Genomic DNA, 20,882 nt, shown 5'->3' on the forward strand with positions numbered 1-20,882 from the left:
TTCTCAGCATGAGCTTTAAGAGGCATCATATGATTCTGCCATGTTGTCTTTCCCTCTGCCACGAGGCCAGTACTATCCCACAAAGGATAGTACTTATGATGTGCCAGGTATATGAACCCCACGTAGGGACTGCTCCACGAGTCTGAGCACTGAAGTGAGGACCTGTGGAGCAGAGCCACGGCCAACCTATGATAAGCACGGACCATGAGCAGAAGCAAACTGCTGTTGTTGTCAGCCACAGAGATTTAGGGATAATTTATTACTGCAGAATAATTTACTTTAAGATGGCTGATATAGATCATAGCACATGTTTAAGATAATATGGACTATTTAATTCTAATTGCTTTAACAGTAACATTTAACATTGGCAACCCATGAACCTGAACAAATGATGATAAGAGGATTGGTTTTCAGTAAAATATATATATATATATACTAGTTTCTGCTGCCGTTGACCCTTCTCTTCTACTTGTACATGATTCCTTGGGTTGACCTACAGCAGTGTGCAACCAGCATGAGTCTGCCATTACTCTTGCATGCAAAGCTGCTGGTGCATCCTGTTCTCTTACTTGTCTGACCTCCTACTGCCTAGCAATTTTTCTCCCTTCTGACCACCTTAAGAGAAGAATTCAGAGACCATATGCCGTATTTCAAGGTTTGCTGATCTACGCTAGCATACAGTAGTGCATGGTGATAACATGGTCATATTGAGCTCACTGTCTGTCACTCCCAAAAGGGATCAAAGGAGTTGTATCAAATACCTCCTGGAAAAGGCAGGCCTGGGGATACTATATGTGGGCAGAGGTTCCTGGAACTTAGATTGAAGTCAAGGGTGGGACAGACGTGGCTAGAGGTCTACCAGGGGTAGGTAGGTAGGGCCATGGTCCCTGGGGATAGAGCCAGGGAGTCAACACCTGAGTGGCCATATTGAGCAGAGAGGTGGAGTTCAGGCACAAAAAAGAAATGAGACCAGAGTCTGGGAGGAGGCTGGGAAAGGGAGGGAATTGTGAGAGAGGTTCTCAGGGGCTCTCCAGCTGGGCCCCAGGGTATTGTAACTGGGTATGGAGGTTTCTGTTAACAACACAAAACCAGTTCAGGCCCTCATCAGCTCAGTGTGTTTATATGTATACATGAACAAAATTGGGCTCAGCCATTGTCCCAGTGAGTGTATTTTTTTTTTTTTTTTAAGATTTTATTTATTTATTTGACAGAGAGAGACAGGTGAGAGAGGGAACACAAGCAAGAGGAGTGGGGAAGGGAGAAGCAGGCTTCCTGCAAAGCAGGGAACCCTATGTGGGGCTCAATCCCAGGACCCTGGGATCATGACCTGAGCCAAAGGCAGACGCTTAATGACTGAGCCACCCAGGTGCCCCAGCAGTGAGTGTATTTGTGATCAGCCTCCAGAAAGGTGAGCCTGGAAAGCAGAACCCCAGAGCTGGGTAGATCCTCCAACTCTCCACAAGGGGTCTAACCTCTTCCTCCAGGAGCTCCTCAGAAGCCTATTTCTGGACCAGGGCCTATTTTTCACACAGCCAACTGAGGAAAATAAGGACAATATAAACTGGGTTTTTCCTAAAATTCACCTAATCGCTTTTGTGTGTGTGTAAATGCACTGCTTTTTGATCTTTAAATTTATCTTTTTTTTTTTAAATATCAGTGGTAATAATATTTGGTCATTTTTTTCCTACTTTAATATCAAAAAAGTAACAACCCTAAGTCAGTCTGATGTTTTCTTAAAAGTTTACTGGCATGTGAAATCGAAAGTCCAGGAGTTACTGATCTACACTCACAAGTTTTTAGCTGGGTCATTTTCCTGGCCACAGGACAGTGAAGGTACAAATCCAATGACATTGGGAGAACATGGAAATGGGAAGATTAAGTCTTTTGTTCCATCCCCTTCCTGCCACTAGACTTCCATAGTTGGGAAATTCTGAACAAAGGCCGAACCTCATTTTATCTGGGGCTTTCAAGGACTCTAAGAAAACATATAGTTTCCTCAGTAGACTTTGCAAATGGTTTTAGAATTTATAGAGGGCACTGAACTCTGTGAAAAGCAGAAGTCTAACTTTTGGGGGCCACCTTCCTTTATCAAAAGTAGACTAGTCTGTACAAAGCTGAAGGTTGTATTTGTCTGTCGTTAGCCTCCTCATTGTGTGCCCGTGTCCCTTTCTGGATAGAGCTTATTCCAAGTCTCCCAGGGACCCTCACTTTCTACATCTCCTTAGGAATATCTGTGCTGGTTAGGAATCTTTGTTGCAAGTGTAGGGGAGGAAGTATAATTTTCCTTCTACCCTTCTGAGTTCTAAGCTGAAGCCCCTATAACAAAAGACAGATTAACAAGAGAAAAAGTTTATTAATATGTATACCTCATGTACACATGGGAGATACCCAGGGAAAAATAAGTAACTTCAAGGTGGCTTAGAATTCAGACTTAAACACAGCCTTAATAAGGAAAGAAGAGGGGAGATGTAGGCCTCTTAGGGGGGGAGTGAATGATTTTTAGGGAGGATGGATGGGCCCTTAGAAGAATAGATGGGAGGTATGATAGTTTGTGATGAAGGTGTGTGTGGGTGTGGTGTCCACTTCTAGTCTCCTCTCCTGCAATGAGTCAGTCTTCCCTGGTTCGTGAAACTCCTAGGGAAGGGATTGCGACAATTGAGTTCCTTTTGGAGGATCTATCTTTAAGAAGATAAAGGGAGTTCAGAGAAAGCCTCTCACTGCATTTGCTGGTTTTCATTTCAAGTGCCTACAGGTCAAAATAATCAATATACCAAAGCAGCATATTTTGGGTTGGCATGTCCTACTACCCTTTCTAGCAGCAGAAACAACTGTGGCTACTTTTAATGAAAACAATTTATTGGAAGGATATCCTATCCTTGGAAGAGTAGGACACCCTTCCAAAAACTACCTTTAGGGTAGCAACTAAAACCAAAAGGTATGTAGAGAAAATAGGCCTTGGAAAGCTATGAGTAGCTCTAGGAATCTAAATGGCAGGAACTCATGTCTTTTCAGCATGCCAGCACTGGGATGAATCAATCCCCAATCATTTATTATTCTTATTTTCACAGTTACCACCATCATCATTGTCATGGTCTCAATATTTGAATTCCAAGACAGTCTATTATCCTGGCTAGTGTCCTATGGCCATCCTGGACCCGAGGAGGGTGAGATATCCTGCTGGGCACTTCCATCAGGACCACAGGCGATGTAAGAGGGCAAATCCCCAAAAGGGAGGCTGGGGGGCTGTGACCAGAAGGTAAATTGTGGATTCTGGATGCAGAACAACAGATGTCCACTTTAGTCTCCAAAGAGACCTTTCTTCTCTGCATTCCACGCTTAGACCTCAGACATCCCCCCAAATCAAAAACTGATCAATGTTAGCTAGAAACTGATAAACTTTTAAACTCACAGGCCTGAGGGGCACTTCTATTTTAGCAAGAATAACATCTTAACTTAAAATCATTTCATAGTAGCAAAAATTGACTCTGCCTAAGAATAAGGCCAATACTGCATGTCAGGTAGATTTGCCTTGGGTTTTACCATCAGGGAATTTAATAAATCAGATCGATGACCCTAATGCTAAACTTTGAATGTTAATAGGAAAAAAAAAATGCTGGCTTCTAATCATATTACCACTCCCAAATCATTCACCAAGCTAAGCATTTTAACTAGCCAAATAACTGTGGCTGAGGCGCATTAGGGCTTTTACCGCTTGAGTTAGAGACACCAAAGAAGAAAAATGTTCTTTTGAAGACTCTCTAGTGATAGTTAACTGTTTAAGACAATATTCTGAATGTCATAAGTCTTTCGTGAGAGATAACATAGTTTTATATTTCTTATGACTTGAACATTCTACAAATTATCCTCTATATCCTAGATCAACTTATGCCAGCAAATCTGGTTATAAATATAACTTTAACAGAGGATTTCTGGAAGACACATAACTCTGGTACTGAAAGAGTCTATTCCATCTCATTTAGTTTTTGATTATTTAAGAATATTTAAATTTCACATTATTTTATAATATTTTGTGCACTGCCACTGAAAAAAAATCTTAATGAGTTTTTAGTGCCATAGGCCTTTATTGTCTTTTTTTTTGTACACATGGCCAATTTAATTTTCAGCATACTAGAAAAAAAATTTTTTTCACATTGTAAGGGGGAAAACAGCTTGCTAGAATTGGATGCATGGCTTTTACAAAGGGAGTAGGTGCCTTGTTCAAATGTATTAGAATAGAATATGGTAATAGATAAATTAGTTCTGCACTTCACAGCAAATTTTTTCATACTCACCATTTTTCATACAGGTCCCATGAAAGTTAAATAGAAGTTAAACACATAGTGATAACCTTTGCCTTCTACACCCCTGATAATCATCTGCTGTCTCTTCTATTGATTATCTTGCCAACCTGTCAGCTCTTGGATGCCTTGTGCAAAAGAAGAACATTCTGACAGCCAGAAAGCAGGTAGGAAGGTAGAGGATATGGGATGTTAGCAGGATGTTAGCATGTCCCCTAATAACCAACTAAATTCCTCTTGGCACTGATCTCAGGGTGTGTGGTTTGAGCTTGGAATGAGTTACTTATAGTCTTGTCAGAAATATGGGATGATATGGAAAAATGGACACATATTGGATGAACCCAAAGATTTCCAATGTACCCTATCTTGGAATTACAAAGGAATGGGGGAGAAGGGGTATTGAATTTTTGCAAAGTTGAAGGCCTACAGTCTTCCACTACCTTCTCTTCCTACCCCATTCCCCTAGCCATTACGGTGTTTCAAAAAATAGTACATTTACCTGAGATTTAAGAAGGCAAATTCAGGTCAGTCCCAGCTCTTTTATGACCTGGCCCTGGGAGAGGCACTAAGTGAACGACCCAAATTCTCTCAGTCTAACTTCCTTGCAGTGGAACTATAGGGAAATAATATATCAGAAGTGCTACCATCTAATGAGAACCTATATGTCTCAGGCACTTTATATGTACCCAATCCAGATATAATCTAAAAAAGCTGTCATCATCACCATTTAGTGTTAGGGATATTACAATTCAGAGAGGTTGAATAATTTGGAGATGAGCTCAAATCTTAAACTCTAAAACCTATATATTTCTTTATTGAATTACAGGTCATGTGTGCTTATAAAGATTAGAACTAGTCTGTTTGTTCAAGTCCTGTGAACTCATACCAAAATCTACAAAAAAGTGTTCAAATTCAATGTTGTATGATGAGAAGAAAATCATGACGGGGGTACACATACACCATATTACATTATGAATTACATTTGTAGACTCTGCATTCACAGGGGCTCTGCCATGAAGCTATTGGAGGGGCCATGCTACCTTTTCCGTACCTAACACCATTACTGTATTCAATCATGAGACTATATACCACTTAATAGTTATATAATAATTTAATAATAAAATTTGAGACTCTAAAATGTAAATCATGAAAGCAAATTAGAATCCCAGAAAATTAGATCACCTATAAGCATTTCAGAAATATTTTCTATTTACTACTTCTACCAGCAGTACTAAAATAACTTTAGTATTAGATATATTCTAAGATGCTTTGGAGTACCCTGGGATATTATTCAAGAGAAACAGGCTGATATACCAGGAAGTCTGTTGAACTTGAACTCAGGAGATCCAGGGGTCCAGTCCCTGCTCTCTCATGACTGAGTTATCTGGCTTCAGATAAGTCAAAACTTCTCTGGACCTTTGTGTCCTTATTTGTAAAGTGGATCCAGTCATTGCTAAGGTCTCTTCTAGCTCTGAGACTCTACAACCTGCAGTAGTTAAGGGGCATGATAAGGTAGATCACGTGGTTGTTTTTCCAACTGCACGGGCAAAAATGTACCTCATTCTTAGCCATCAAAGACACATATGGAGGGAGAGAAGCATTTTCTCTGCTACCCATTTGCAAACACTTGGTTGTCCACTGCCCCTATAACCTTTCACAGGGCCCAGCACATATCCAGCACCCCATAAATGGTCATTGAGAGCTGCAGCTGCTCCTGAACACAAGTATGATAAGGATGATGATCATGATGGTGACGATTATGATGATGAGGGACTGGTGCCGTGAGGCAAGGAAGCCTAATGAGAATGTTGCAGGGGCAGCTTCTTGCATGTCATACTTCTCCCCTTTATTTCCTCTAAGTTCATTTTCCCTGGCTAATAAGGATCCAAAGCAATGGAAGTCATCAAGTGATTCTGTCCAGACTCCAGAAAGGCAGGCATAAACTTAAAAGGTTTTATCTTTCTTCTATAACTCTGAAATTTGGCTCCTTGGGTTGGAGGAGGTGAGTGCCGTGGGTTAAATGGTGTCATTCTGAATTATCTTAGTAAAATATAGTTTTTGTTTGTTTTGTGGGCAAAATTGCATCTCGAGAAATCATAATCCTTTGTGAAAAGTTTCTTTTCTAAGAATTTAGTCTCATTCTTGGGAGACTTGGATGTATTCTTTTCCAAACATTCAGTTTTCAGTAGATAATGAAAGGCTGCAGGTTGGACCTTAAGCATACCTTCACCATTTTGTGTTATGGTGGAGGCGCTGTCCATGCCAAGACACAACCTGAACACAACCCTTATTGTTCTGCTGAAGTCCTGGTGTAGTGGTTCTGGAAACCTGAATAGCCTAAATTTGGGGTTATATAGTGATGTAATATATTGTCACATTCCAATGGGTTGTGCTAAAGGAAAATGTAGAAGGCCAAAATTAATTAATTAGTTAGTAAATAAATTAATTTAAAAAACCCAAACAGTAAAAAACCAGAATACTGAAAGCATTTCCTGGGGATACTTAGAAACACATGGATCAGTGATCCTAGACACCCTTCAGGAAAGTATGTTGGAAGTTCAGTCTAATCTGATTTGGGGCATTAAAAGAAGTATGACCTCACAAGACACGTGCAATAGGTAGGTAATATTTGGAATCAGTTATTTTCTCATAATTCCATGTTAGGAAATGTTGTATTAATTTTTATTTTTTTGAAACTTGCGTTTAAACTATTCCTATATATTTTGGGCTCCAAAAAATTGTGTCTCTTCACATTAAAGATCGTATCTTCTCTTTCCTTTGTGTCCCTCACCCAGTGAGTAGTTAATGACTGCCTTTTAAACACATCATCAGGGAAATACAAATCAAAACTACGATAAGATACCACCTACACCTGTCAGAATGGGTAAAATTAACAACACAGGAAACAACAGATGTTGGCAAGGATGTGGATAAAGGGGAACCCCTCTTGCACTGCTCCTGGGAGTGCAAACTCGTACAGCCACTCTGGAAAACAGTATGGAGGTTCCTCAAAAAGTTAATAGAACTACCCTATGACCCAGGAATTGCACTACTAGGTATTTGCCCCAAAGATACTAAAAATACTGACTTGAAAGGGTACATGCACTTCAATGTTTATAGTAGCATTATCAACAACAGCCAAATTATGGGAAGAACCCAAATGTCCATCAACTGATGAGTGGATAAAGAAGATGTGTATATGTATACAATGCAATGTTACTCAGCCATAAAAAAGAATGAAATCTTGCCATTTTCAGTGTCATGGGCATGTAGAGTATACTATGCTAAGCAAAATAAGTCAGTCAGAGAAAGACAAATACCATATGATTTCATTCATATGTGGAATCTGAGAAACAAAACAGATGAACATAGGGGAAGGAAGGAAAAAAAAAAGAGAGAGGGAGGCAAATCATAAGAGACTATTAACTAAAGAGAACAAATTGAAGGTTACCATAAGGGAGGTGGGTGGAGGATGGACTAAATGGGTGATGAGTATTAAGGGGGGTACTTATTGTGATGAGCACTGGGTGTCATATGTAAGTGATGAATCACTAAATTCTACTCCTGAAACCAATATTACACTATATGTTAGCTAACTAGAATTTAAATAAAAACACATAACTGAAAAAAAAAAATCTCCCAGATTTTTAGGTTGAGATGAAAAGGTTTGAGACCCTTTTTTGTATTTCAAATAAATCAATTTAAGAATTAGAAAACATTTCTTAACTCACTTAAATCCCACCCTATTTGTTCCTTGCTTCCATTTATCAACTCCGGGAAATATTTATTATAAGTCTTGTCATCTATTTGCTGCCAAATTGCTTTGCCTTGTTACCTAGGGCAATGATTGTGATCAGTCTCTGTGTTTTTGAAGTAAACTACATTTATAGTAAAAATAATATGCTTTTTTTGCATAATTATCTCTTAAGTCACTGTTGGGCCAATTTTCAATGTTCTCATAGATATTAAGACAGAGGACATGGCATAATTTTCAACACTGAACTATATTTTATTAGCAAGTTTCCACTCTCTCAAACATTTGTAAAATAATAAGATTGTAACCAATTGATCAAGTAATTAGTGAAAAGGCTGAGTCTGAAAACGAAGTCTCCTGCATTTCCAGTCCTGAGGCAGGCTTCCACTTATGTAATATATTCATAATAAATACATTAAAGACATAAATTAGAAAATGCTCATTAGAATTGGTGGTGACAACAATATTGCCTGGAATACAAATTGTTTAATCTCTTGCCCTATAAACCCTAGCCCTCACTTCTGGTTGGGAAAAAAGTCCTTACCTGTGTTCTTATTGGTTTATATTTGCTTATTAATGCTGAGAGGATGTTCACTCCTTACATAACCATTGGGTCACGTGCTTAGTGGAAGAGCATTTGTAAATTCTCCTTTATTCACAGGTTTTCCTCCCCATACCTAATTTTCCAAAGTGATTACAAATGAAAACCATTTTAAGACATTCATTCTCTCCATGCCTTAAGAGTGTTTAAAGAAAAGAGGAATCAACATTTCTGGGGGAACTTATGATGTGCCAGGTATATGATCTACAAATATCATTTCAAATAATTATGCTCCTTGAATGAAAGAACAATGGCAGCAGGCAGCATCTGTGATGTGTGATTATTGCAATGCTCTTATTCTCAGTGGTTTCTCCTTTGCAGTACCTCAAGACAACCAGATTCAAGATTCTTTTCAGCTTATATCCGGTTAACGTAAGAGCAAAAGATAAACTTCAACTTACAAACCAAAGGTTTTAGTCCTAAGCCCAAATATGTTATAGCAAATTTACCTTCAAGGAAGAGTGTCTGAAAAAGGATTTTCTCCTCAAAATGGGAAAATGGGTTTTTGTATCTAGACACATTCAAAGCTGATGGTTCTTACACGAAGTGGAAGGATTTCAACTTAGAACTTGGAGTTGCTACCATGATTTTGTGGTGCTTTTAAGAGGGTTTTAGAAGACACTCATCAAGTTTCTTTGATAACAACAATGTGGTTTAGACAGAGTTTTGAAGAATTCCATGTAAATTAATCAAACCCATATGGAATAAATCATGTGAAAATACAATTTAATATTAAATAATCGGTTTGAACCAAGTTAAAAATGTTTGGAAAAACATCCAGAGTGATTTCTTCAAGTTCTCAGTCCAGCTTTGAGAATTTAAAATCACATTTGAAATTTTATAAAAGTCCTTAAAATTGGTTCATAGTCCTCCCCCAAATTCTATAAGTTTCATTTAGCCCAATTTTAGCCCTCCATCATCTTGAACAGAATTCTACTCAATAAATAATCAATAAAGTCAGGTTTGCCACAGAAGTTGCTTTTATAATGTGGGCTTCCAGGAAAGTGACAGATTTCTGCATTCACATTTTAAACTGATACACATCAGGGGAGAGTGCTTGACAAAATCCTCTCAACCTTCCTCACACTATATGCAAAAATAAACTAAAAAATGAATCTTCTACCTACATGTAGAATTCTCAGAAAAGAATATAGAAGCAATCCTTTCTGACTCCGGAGCAAGTAATAGTGTCTTAGGTATGACAGCCAAAGCATAAGCAACAACAACAAAAATAGATAAATTGAACTTTGCAAAAACTAAAAATATTTTTGCTTCAAAAGACACATATCTAGGAAGTGAAAAGACAGCACACAGAATAAGGGGAAATAGTTGCAAATCATGACTTGTAAGAGTCTTATATCCAGAATATATAAACACTCAATAGTAAAAAAAAAAAAACAACCTAATTTTAAAAAATAGGCCAAGGATTTAAATAGATATTTCTTCAAAGAAGATATACAAATGGCCAAGAAGCAGATGGAAAGATGCTCAACATCATTAGTCACTTGATTAGGGAAATGCACATCAGAATCACAATAAGATACCACGTCAACCCTACCAGAATGTCTACCATCAGAAAGACAGATAATAAGTGTTGGTGAGGATGTGGGGAAATTGGAACCCTCACACACTGCAGGTGGGCATGTAAAATGGTGCAGCCACTTTGGAAAATAACGGGCAGTTTCTTAAAATGTTAAACATTGAATTACCATATGCTCCAGCAATTCCACTCCTAAGTATATACCCAAGAGAACTGAAAACTATGTCCACACAAAAACCTGTACGTGAATACTCACAGTAACATTATTCATAATAGCCAAAAACTGGAAACAACCCAAATGTGTATCAATTGTGAGTGGATAAACAAAATGCTATAGATCTCTATAATGTAATATTACTTAACAATAAAATGGAATTGATACCTGCTACAACGTGGATGGACTCTGAATGTATCATGCTAAGTGAAGGAAGTCTGTCATATATTGAATGTTTCAATTCCATGTATTTGAAATACTCAGAATAGACAAATCCACAGAAACAGAAAGTACATTAATGGTGGTGGGGAGGTAGGGTACTGAACACATTTTGAAATTAGACAGTGATGATAACTGTTTAATATATATTATATATTTAATATGATATATTAAATATACTAAAAATAATGAATTACATACTTTAAAAGGGTAAATTTTATGGCATTTGAGTTTCATTTCAAAAAAGCTATTATTTCTTAAAAGACCCTTTTGAAATAAACAGTTCTTTCTGATTGTACATAATTGAGGGTAGTGGGTCCACAGTTTTATGCAGATAGCAGCTTTTTACAACATTACCTCCTAGGACAATAAATTGGTTAATTCAGGGCAGAGGGAAGGTGTTTAATCAGTCAAGCATGATGCATGGCATTAAAATCATCAACTCATGGACCAAATGTTCATCTTCTAATTGGTTGTCATTGCACTGTAGAGACATCGTCTTTATTTTAAAGTCTACAGAAAGCCTCTATTATTAACATCTGTGGGACGCTAGTGAATGCTTCTGGTACAGCTATTTCCAAGTAGCCCCCAGAGAAGCCAAATCAGATAAAGATCAACTTAAATTAGACTGCACTGGATATAGATTACCCCCCTCTCAGCTTTAGTTCTCTTTACATCATTCTACCATGCAATCACTGAATTAAAAAGTGAGACATATATTTAATCAGAGCAATAATTTATATAGTTTTGGGAAAAACTTTTGTAATTATAATCAGCCTTGAATGAAAATGGCTATTTTTATTTTGGACATTATTTTAGACATTTCATAAAATATTTATGTCAAACTTTGAGGAAAACATAAAGAAAACGAATTTTCATCCAACCCTATCATTCTAAGACTCTGTAACTTTATATATATATAAATATATATATATATATATATATATATATATACACACACATATATACTCAGGCTTGTGGAGAATATAGATTATATCTGGATATGTGGACTCTCTAATCAAGGAACTTAATATACAGCTCCAAAAACAAGACTACAGCATGTGAAACCATAGGACACTGTGTAACTAGATGCTGAAATGACCAATTTCATCCAAACTTCTTTGCAAACATTAGCCAGCAATCGGTAATGAAATAAATCAAGTCCATCATTATCCATGAAGACATCATCCTTTGAATAAGTCTCCAGAATATGAAGTTATTGGGTGACTTTTCACTCATCAAAATAGGGATGTGAGTGTTAAAGAAAGCCATAGGCACTCTTAAGTCATCTACATGAGTCAGGAATGCAGATGGATAGTAAAATTGATTGGGTTATTAACACAATGCACCTGCCTTTCTGCTTAATAACCTGTTGTTTGATCTCATGATGACCTAATGATGCCCTATATAGCCCCAAAAGGACCAAAGACGTTTTCTAAGGCTCAACCACAGGAAATGGGAAACATTGGGAGAGATTGTTCAAAGAGAAGTGCCCAATAATGAGGAATCCTACATTTTTCCCAGCAGCAACATGTTAAAGGCTCTCACTTCCTACTGATGATTGCTGCTCAAATGTTTCCTTGAGGTAATTCCTTGAAAGTGTGTGCACGCGGCCAATCTCCATGGCTAACACATACACATGATTGGAACTGGGAAGCATACGGAACAAATCTGAGGTCATTAGAAGCTAAAAATACTGAACCCTCACACTTGCCCTGGAGCCAGTGTTCTCTAACAGAAGTGTCAAAGGGATTGTAATAAAATGAGCCAAGCAGCGCATCTACTCATTAGTACCGTGTACTTTATAGATACCAAAAAACGTAATGATGGCTTCATGCACCATACTTTCATAAAGGAAGGGGCTTCAATTATTTAGTCTTTTGTTTATTCCACAAATATTTATCAAGTTCCTTCTGTGTGCCAGAATCTATGCTAGGTAATAGGGATGTAAAGATGAATGAGACACTTCTAGTCTCTGGAGGTTCACAGATGAGCAAGGAAGACAGACATGGGAATAATAATTAGTTATAGTACATTGTCAGAAGGGCTCTAATAAAGATTTGTGGAAGTGGTTTGGAGGACACAGTGTCTTACACTACTGGAGGTTAGGGTGGTTTTCCCAGAAGCAATAGTGCTCTGATGAAGTTTTGAAGGAGAATCTGCAGATTGCCAGGCAGAACAGTGGGAGGAGGGGACTCCAGGTTCATGTACAAAAGCATGTAGGCAAGAAACAGCATGAATAGAAACCAAAGGTACCATGGGGGGGGGGGTGCATAATGCAGATTAGACTGGGAAAGGCAAAAGAGAGTTGTATTGAAAAGTGCTTTAACTTTGCCCAAAGAACTGAAACTTTGCTTTGAAATCAGTGGAGTACTATTCAAGGACATTTAACAAGAGAAGGACACAATGAGGGATTTTTGCCTTTCATTTAGCATCATTTTGTTTTTAAAGTCTACCCAGATGACATGTGTGATGGGTGAGGATAACATCAGAGGTGGGCGAAAATGATGATAAGAGATATAATGAAGAGGGTTCTGGACATCAGGGGGAGGATAATGAGAACAATAATGAGGTCATGAGAAATGGAATGGAAATAATTAGATATGTTCAAGGGATATTTAGAAGTGAATAGACAAGGCCATAGAAATAAAGGAGAGGAAGGAAGCAAGTATGATTCCCAGAGTTTCCCTAATGAAGAGGGTGAGTAAAGGAAAATGTTTTGGGGAGAAAATCAGTTCCGTTGTTGATACATTTGAGGTATACAATAAGCAATCAGAAACATGATTCTAGACTTAAGAAAGGTTATCTCACTAGAAATATGTGTTTGAGACCTGTTGGCATATTTAAGATATTGGAGTAAATGAAGAATCCCAGGGACTGTTAAGGATAGACAAGCACTGGGGAATATCAAAGTGTAAGGAGAAGACAGGGAGAGAGGAGCCAGTGAAGGAGGTTGAAAAGATAGTTTCAACAGAAGCAGGAAAGAGGGGCGCCTGGGTGGCTCAGTTGGTTGGGCAACTGCTTTCGGCTCAGGTCATGATCCTGGAATCCCGGGATCAAGTCCTGCATCGGGCTCCCTGCTCAGCGGGGAGTCTGCTTCTCCCTCTGACCTTCCCCCCATGCATGTTCTCTCTGTATCTCATTCTCTTTCTCAAATAAATAAATAAAATCTTAAAAAAAAAAAGAAGCAGGAAAGAGCATTGAATAGAAGCAAGAGAGAGTAGTGCCCTCAAAGCCAAGAGAATAGAGTGCCAACTAGTACCAATGAGTGCTACCTACTCTTTTAGATCATGGGAAACTCAGCCAGGTAAGGAGACACAAAGGTAAGGGAATGGTTTTGTTTGGTTGGTTTGTTATATGAAGAGAATTTTGTGTTTATAAACTGGGAGGAAGAGGCCAAAGGAAATGGGAGAGGTTGAAGACACCATGTGGTTGAGAAGAAAAGGTACACAAATCACATATTCTTGGAGAGCACTACAAAGTAAGTCAATATAATGGGTGTCGTATGAATTGTATAGATGAAGGAGAAGATTACCACGGCCTGTAGTCATCCGACAAGGTTTCAGGAAAGACCTGAAGCAGAGACAACCCTACTTAGGATGGACTCTGTCCCCTCTTCTCTCTCCAAATTAAGTGGCTTTGAAGGTAATCATGCTTTGTCTTCCAAACATTGGTCCTGCCTTCTTATTTATTATTGTATATACTGATAATAGTATTGCCTATGATGAAGACTTATTGTTAGGATGAAATGATCAAAACCAAGAAGAACTGTGCCAGTTAGAATTTAGAGCCTGCTGTTTTTATTGCTAAGTCTCTAATCAAGGCCTGTTTTGTAAACCAGTCAAGTTCACAGCAAGGCTATTACCATTCACCTTACATTCTCTGTGAGAATTTCTATGATGTATTGTATGTGTTGGGAAATGTAGAGATGCTCTCCTCAAGGCTATTTTAAGAATTGTTCTTATAACATGGTTCATCAGGTATTAAACTAGGTAGAATAAATATAAGGAATTTTTTCTCACATGGAGTTTCTCTTCCACTGGCTGTCAACTTGGTAAAGAACATCATAAATCACGCTGACAGCTATAGTGGGTGGGCCAGAGTTGTTCTGCCAAAATGGAGAGTTAGAAATTTGTTTATAATTCACAAAATATTACCTCTGTTCTATTCCTTATGGTAATTGTACTCAGATTTACTAATGACACATACATCCAAGGAATGGGGAAGTAAACAAGAAGGTGGTTATGTGGGCAAGGATCTATAATTCTTTTCTGAATGTTCATGGGGCTAGCTACGTTAATAGGAGGTGTCAATGAGGTTATAAACAGTCCCCGCTAAATAGTACTGATACTACAATTATTGATAGTAACTGATACTATGGTACAGTTTTGATATTACATTACAGAACATTCATATACATGACAAATCTTATAATTCCCATATCAAATGTGTATTAGGTATTTTTCCCTGTGATACAAAAGTAGATACCGAGAGTTTGGGAAGGTTCCATAGCCAAGCAGTGGACCTGGACTTGGACCCCAGCCTTCTGACTCAAGCCCATCTCTACTCTTTGGACCATATCACAACTATTGCTTCCTTGATCGGTGTGCATAAAGAATACTCTCCTCTCTCATTGTTGCTGCCAGAGCATGTATGTTGTAGCCCTCACTGTGTTCAGATACTAATAATAGCTTGCAATGACTGAGAACTTAGGATGTACCAGGCTCTGCTCTAAGCTCTTTATGGTAAATCTGTGTGGTAAAAACTACTATAATCCCCATATTAGGGATGATAAATCTAGGCATTGAAAGGTTAAGGAACTTTCCCAAGGTCACATACCTAGTAAGTGGTGGGGGTAATGGATGCCAGGCTTTGTGCCAAATGCCTCTACATGGATTATTTCATTCAATTTTCAACATAATCCATATTAGTACCCTATTAGGTATTAACATCCTCCAATTTTTTATACATGCAAAAGATGGAGTTTAGAGAAAAATAACAGAGCCCAAATCAAGTCAGTTTAAAATAAGATTCTGTACACATGAAATTAATAAAAATACCCAAACAGGTAGCTGATACAATATAATTAAGACATTGGAGGCATTTCTACATAATGAATGCATTAGCTCATTGAATCTTACACAATTAATTTCTCAAACATTTCTCTGAAATTTAACTTATTTTAGAAGTGATCTTTCTGTGAAGTATAAGTAATTCCTTTATTGTTAACATACTATATGGATTATTCTTGATATAGGAGTTAGTTTTATAAACTTCAGTTGCATTGTTAAAACACAAGATGTCTGGTCCTGGCTTTTTGCTGCTGTATCCAGCAGATTCTTCTGTTTACTCTCTACCTTTCAGATGCAGACTGCTAGTTATTGTTCATAGTCTGCTATGGAGTTGAAAATCATTCAGATATTTCAGGATTGTGATTACAGTATAAACAAATGCCTAATAAAGCTTGGGAACATACACATAAATAGAATATTTTTTAAAACCCACAATTAACTACTAGTAAAATTATAAACAAGATGTCTACAGAAGATAAGAGGAAATTTTTAAATGTTTATACTGAAAGAGAGAAAGCCGTGAAACCTGAATATCATAAATTTTTCATGCATTTAACATATATTCGTTGAGTGCCCTCAAAGACAGACATTCTTACAGTGGCAAACATACAAATAAAGTCAACACTTGGAAATGTTGGACCTGGATTGAATTTCCTTATTAAAGACATAATATTCATACTGTAATATAAAAAAAAACCCTCAATGATATTCTCTCCACCAAAGACACATACAAAGGAAGGTACCTTGGAAACTTTGAAAATTAAAGGAAAGTTGAGATATATCAAGCAAAGGCTAAGAAAAAGGAAGTCATGGAGAAATGTCAGTATTAGATAAAGTAGAACAGTCAACTAATAGAAATAAGAGGGTAACTTTATATTGGTAGCAATTATAATTTACATAGCAGGAATAAGAGTTATAAACCATTATGTATCAGATAATACTGTATCAGGAAGCATGAGTGAAATACAGCTGTCTTCCACCTTTTACCCCTTTGTAGCATTTGTACATAGCAGTAACATGGAAATCTGCCTTGAGGCAAGATCAGTGAATGTGGCAGCTTGTGTTAGAGAATGAGGGCAGTGTCCCATGTGAGTGGCAAAGCCCAGGAAGACGGGCTATATCCATCCTCCTTTAACTCAGGCTTCCTATCTTGATGTCACTTTAAACAAGCAGTAGTACAAAGAATCCTAGCCCATTCCTACAAAGGCTGCTTAAAGGAACACACATCTAAAAATCACCAAACATTTGGGAAAGGTAACACAAAGAAAGATACACTAAACACAATGCATAGAAGAATTTACAATGGGGGCACCTGGGTGGTTCAGTCGGTTAAGCATCCAACTCTTGATTTTGGCTCAGGCAATCTCAGGGTCGTGGGATTGAGCCCCACATTGGGCCCCACACTCAGCTGGGAGTCTGCTTGAGATTCTCTCTCCTCTCCCTCTGCCCCTCTCCCTGCTCATGCATGCTCTCTCTAAAATAAATAAATTAATAAAAATTTTTAAAAAGAATTTATAATGGAGAAAATAAAATTAAGAGAAGAACCAGTCCTTGACTTTTATTTTTTATTTATTTTTTATTTTTATTTTTTAAGATTTTATTTACTTATATGACAGAGAGAGAGACAGCAAGAGCAGGAACACAAGCAGGGGAGTGGGAGAGGGAAAAGCAGGCTTCCCGCTGAGCAGGGAGCTCAATACGGGGCTCAATCCCAGGACCCCAGGATCATGACCTGAGCCAAAGACAGATGCTTAGCGCCCGAGCCACCCAGTGCTCCAGTACTGGACTTTTATATGTATTATCTTCAGAATGGCAAAAAAAAGTATTGTGTCTATAAGAAAGAATCATCTAGATATCATGGGAATTAAAAACTTGCTTGTTGAAATTTAAATTCAATTCATGGGCAAAACAGAACAAGGTATACTGCTGAAGAATTAATGAGAGAGTTAGAAAATTGAAATGAAGATTTCCCTAAATATAGTACAAGAGGGGAAAAAATAAAGGACAGAAATAATAATTAAGAGACATACATAATATATCTTCTACATATTAGAAGTTTAACATTTATCTAGTAGGAAATCCAGAAAGAGAGATGAGCAAGAATGAAAAGAACATTTATTAAGTAAATAAAAAAGATAACTTTCCAGAATGTAAGAAAGATTTGAGTTCTTAAATTCAAAGTCTCTACCAAATGTTTAACAGAATGAATTAAAAGCAAACAAAACTTGCAAATCTAGTCACAATGTAGTGAATTCAGAACAGTCAAGCGAAAGTCTAAAAAGCTTCCCAAAAGAAAAAAAAAAACATATCCACAGCGCAACAAAAATCTGATTTTCATTTGCAATACCAGATGCCAGAAGGAACTGGGGGAAAGCTCTTCCAGAATGGCAGAGTAAAGACGTCTAAAAATCCACCCCTTTATAAAGGCAATGAAAACACTGGAAAAAAACTGTCAAAATCAACTTTTTCAGAAATCTGGATATTGACCAAATGCTTACAACATTGAGGAGTGTTATTTTTTTTAAATGGCTGAATCTCAGTAATAACAGTACATTTGTTTTTCTATGCTGATGTAACAAATTACCGTAAATTTAGAGGCTTAAAACAACAAAAATTTATTATTTTACACTTTTGTAGGTTAGAAGTCTGATACAGGTCTCAGTGGGCTAAAATCAAAGGTGTCAATGGGGCTGCATTCCTTTCTGGAGGCTCTAAAGGAGTACCTGTTTCTTTGCTTTTTCCAACCCACATTCCTTGGCTCATGGCCCCCATTCTTTCTTTAAAACCAGCCACACTGCATCTTTCTGATCCTCCTTTCATGGTCCTATCTACCTCTGATGACAGGTGGGAAAAATTCTTTGCTATTAAGAACTCATGTAATTAGATTGGGACCAACTAGATAACCCAGAATAATTTCCCCATCTCAGGGTCCATTATCTTAATCCCATCTGCAAAGTCCCTTTTGCCATATAAGGTAACATATTCACAAGATTCAGGAATTGGAACACGAACTTTTTGTGAGGGACCTTACTCTGCTTAGCACAAACTGCATTTTGTGATGTTTTAACTTGCCCTACTCCCATCCCCTTCTATCCAGATCCAAGGTAGACTTGAGAATGACCAACTATTATGGCTGTAACAGCCAGCACCTTAGTAGTCACTGAAGGTGGGCAGAATGAGTTTGGAGCTTCCCCCAAAGCTCATCCCCCAAGATTTGTCACTACTTGGTCTGGCAGCTCCCTAGAAAAACCCTGTTCTGTATTTGACCTAATTCTGATCTCCCTTAGTGAGAACAACTCTGTCCCTAGGGTATTTGTCAAAAACAAGCAGCTGCCTCAGGCACATAACAGCTGGGGAAAATAAGAGGCTGACCAAAAAAAAATATGAAAGGAAAATATGGGGAATAAGATGTTCTTACAGGACCTTGAAATTTTCCAATATATCCCTGAGAATCTAGAAAGCCCCACATAGGTGCAGGGCTGTGTGAATGCTCAAGAAAGGACTTTAATCTCTCCTTTTGGGCTAATCTTGATGCTCTACACAAGCAGGAAGTGAAGGCTAAGGCAGAGTTGTAAACTGTCAGAGTACTGAAGGTGTGCCCCAACACACAGAATCCATTGGCAAAGGCAGGGGGAATTCTCGGCTGAAGACATTTAAACAAAATTCTGTCTCATCTTTAGCTGACCACTAAACTAACTAATCATTAGCTGACCACTAAATCTCTAGCAGTGAATTCAGTGGCCCCACGTAAAAAAGAATACAGACTTGACAGAATTAGTCCAGGAAACAGACTAAAAACCAAGAGCAGTTACAACAACAACAATACACCTGGGGTGGGGTTCAGGGGGAGGAGATGGGGGGTGGATTTTCAGAAGACCTACTTTAAAATACTTAAAGTGTCCATTTCCCAACAACAACAAAAAAACCCACAAGACACACAAAAATAAGAAAGTGTGACCCTTACACAGGAAAAAATATAGTCAGTAGACATGTGTGGGTAAGTTCCCTGAGGAAACCCAGCTGTTGGAACTTATCAAAGAGTTTAAATCAGATATTATAAATATATTCAAAGAACTAAGGAGACTGTGTCTAAAGAAAAGGATGAGTATGATCATGAGGTCTCACCAAGTAGAGGCTATGAACAGTGAGAAACTATAAAAGAAGACCCAAAATGAAATCACAGAGTGGAAAAGCACAATACCTGAAGCAGAAACTTCATTGAAGGGCTCAGTAGCAGAACTGAACTGGCAGATGACACAGCCAACAAACCCAATGATGAGGCAATGGAGATTCTTCGGTCTAAGGAACAGAAAAAAAAAAGAATGAACAACAATAAACAGAATCTCAGAGACCTGTGGGCTATCAGCTAGCATACCAACATACACATCGGGGAGTCTTAGAAGGACAAAAAAAAAAAAGGGCAAAAAATTATATTTGAAAAAATAATAGCCCCCAAATTCCCAGTTGGAAGAAACACATTAATCTACACATTTGAGGAGCCCAACAAATGTAAAGTAGGATAAATCCAAAGAGTCACACCTACATAGCTCACAATCAAACTGTTAACAGACAAAGTCAAAGAAAATATCTTGAAAGAAGCATGAGAAAAGCAATTCATCAGAAACAAGGGATCCTTAATGGGAATCACACTGGAACCCTGAGCAAAATTTTACATACTTTTGAAAAAAAGTATTAATCCAACCTATATTAAGTTAAAATGCTAATTGTAATCTCCAGGACATCCACTAAGAAAATAAGTAAAAAAATATATAGCAAAAGAAACAACAAGGTAATTAAATGGTACACTTGAAAATACCCATTTAACCAAAGGAAGGCAGTAATAAAGGAATAGATGAACAGAAAAGATAGAAAACAAATAGAAAGATGGTAGACATAAAACCTACCTTATCAATAATTATAGTAAATGTAATCCACTTAAATGTTTTGCATTAAAATGCCAATGAAGATAATCACATGACTAAACATGAAGGTTAAGTAGTCAATATTTTTGAGAAGAATTCTCACCATCCTAACAAGGCCTATGGACCTGAGAAACAATGAGCGACAAAACATACTTTTCCTCCTGAAGCAGAACAACCCATTTGGGAAGGAAGAGGTTCTGGCCTCTCCCACAGGGTTTGTTCAAAACAGAACGTAGGTTGCCACTCCCTTTCCAACAGACGG

General features: G+C 37.7%; 1 long non-coding RNA gene across 1 annotated transcript in view; it reads right to left on the reverse strand.

The window, feature by feature from the left end:
- The window catches only part of LOC118004412, a 287,877-nt gene that overhangs the window by 80,405 nt on the left and 186,590 nt on the right, over positions 1-20,882 (reverse strand). The window contains exon 3 of the long non-coding RNA XR_004677576.1: positions 19,900-19,997. This is a non-coding gene — a long non-coding RNA (uncharacterized LOC118004412). The remainder of the gene's footprint in view (positions 1-19,899; positions 19,998-20,882) is intronic.

The sequence above is a fragment of the Mirounga leonina genome, unplaced genomic scaffold, assembly GCF_011800145.1.
Source record: "Mirounga leonina isolate KUSES-001 unplaced genomic scaffold, KU_Mleo_1.0 Mir_93, whole genome shotgun sequence".
NCBI lineage: Eukaryota > Metazoa > Chordata > Mammalia > Carnivora > Phocidae > Mirounga > Mirounga leonina.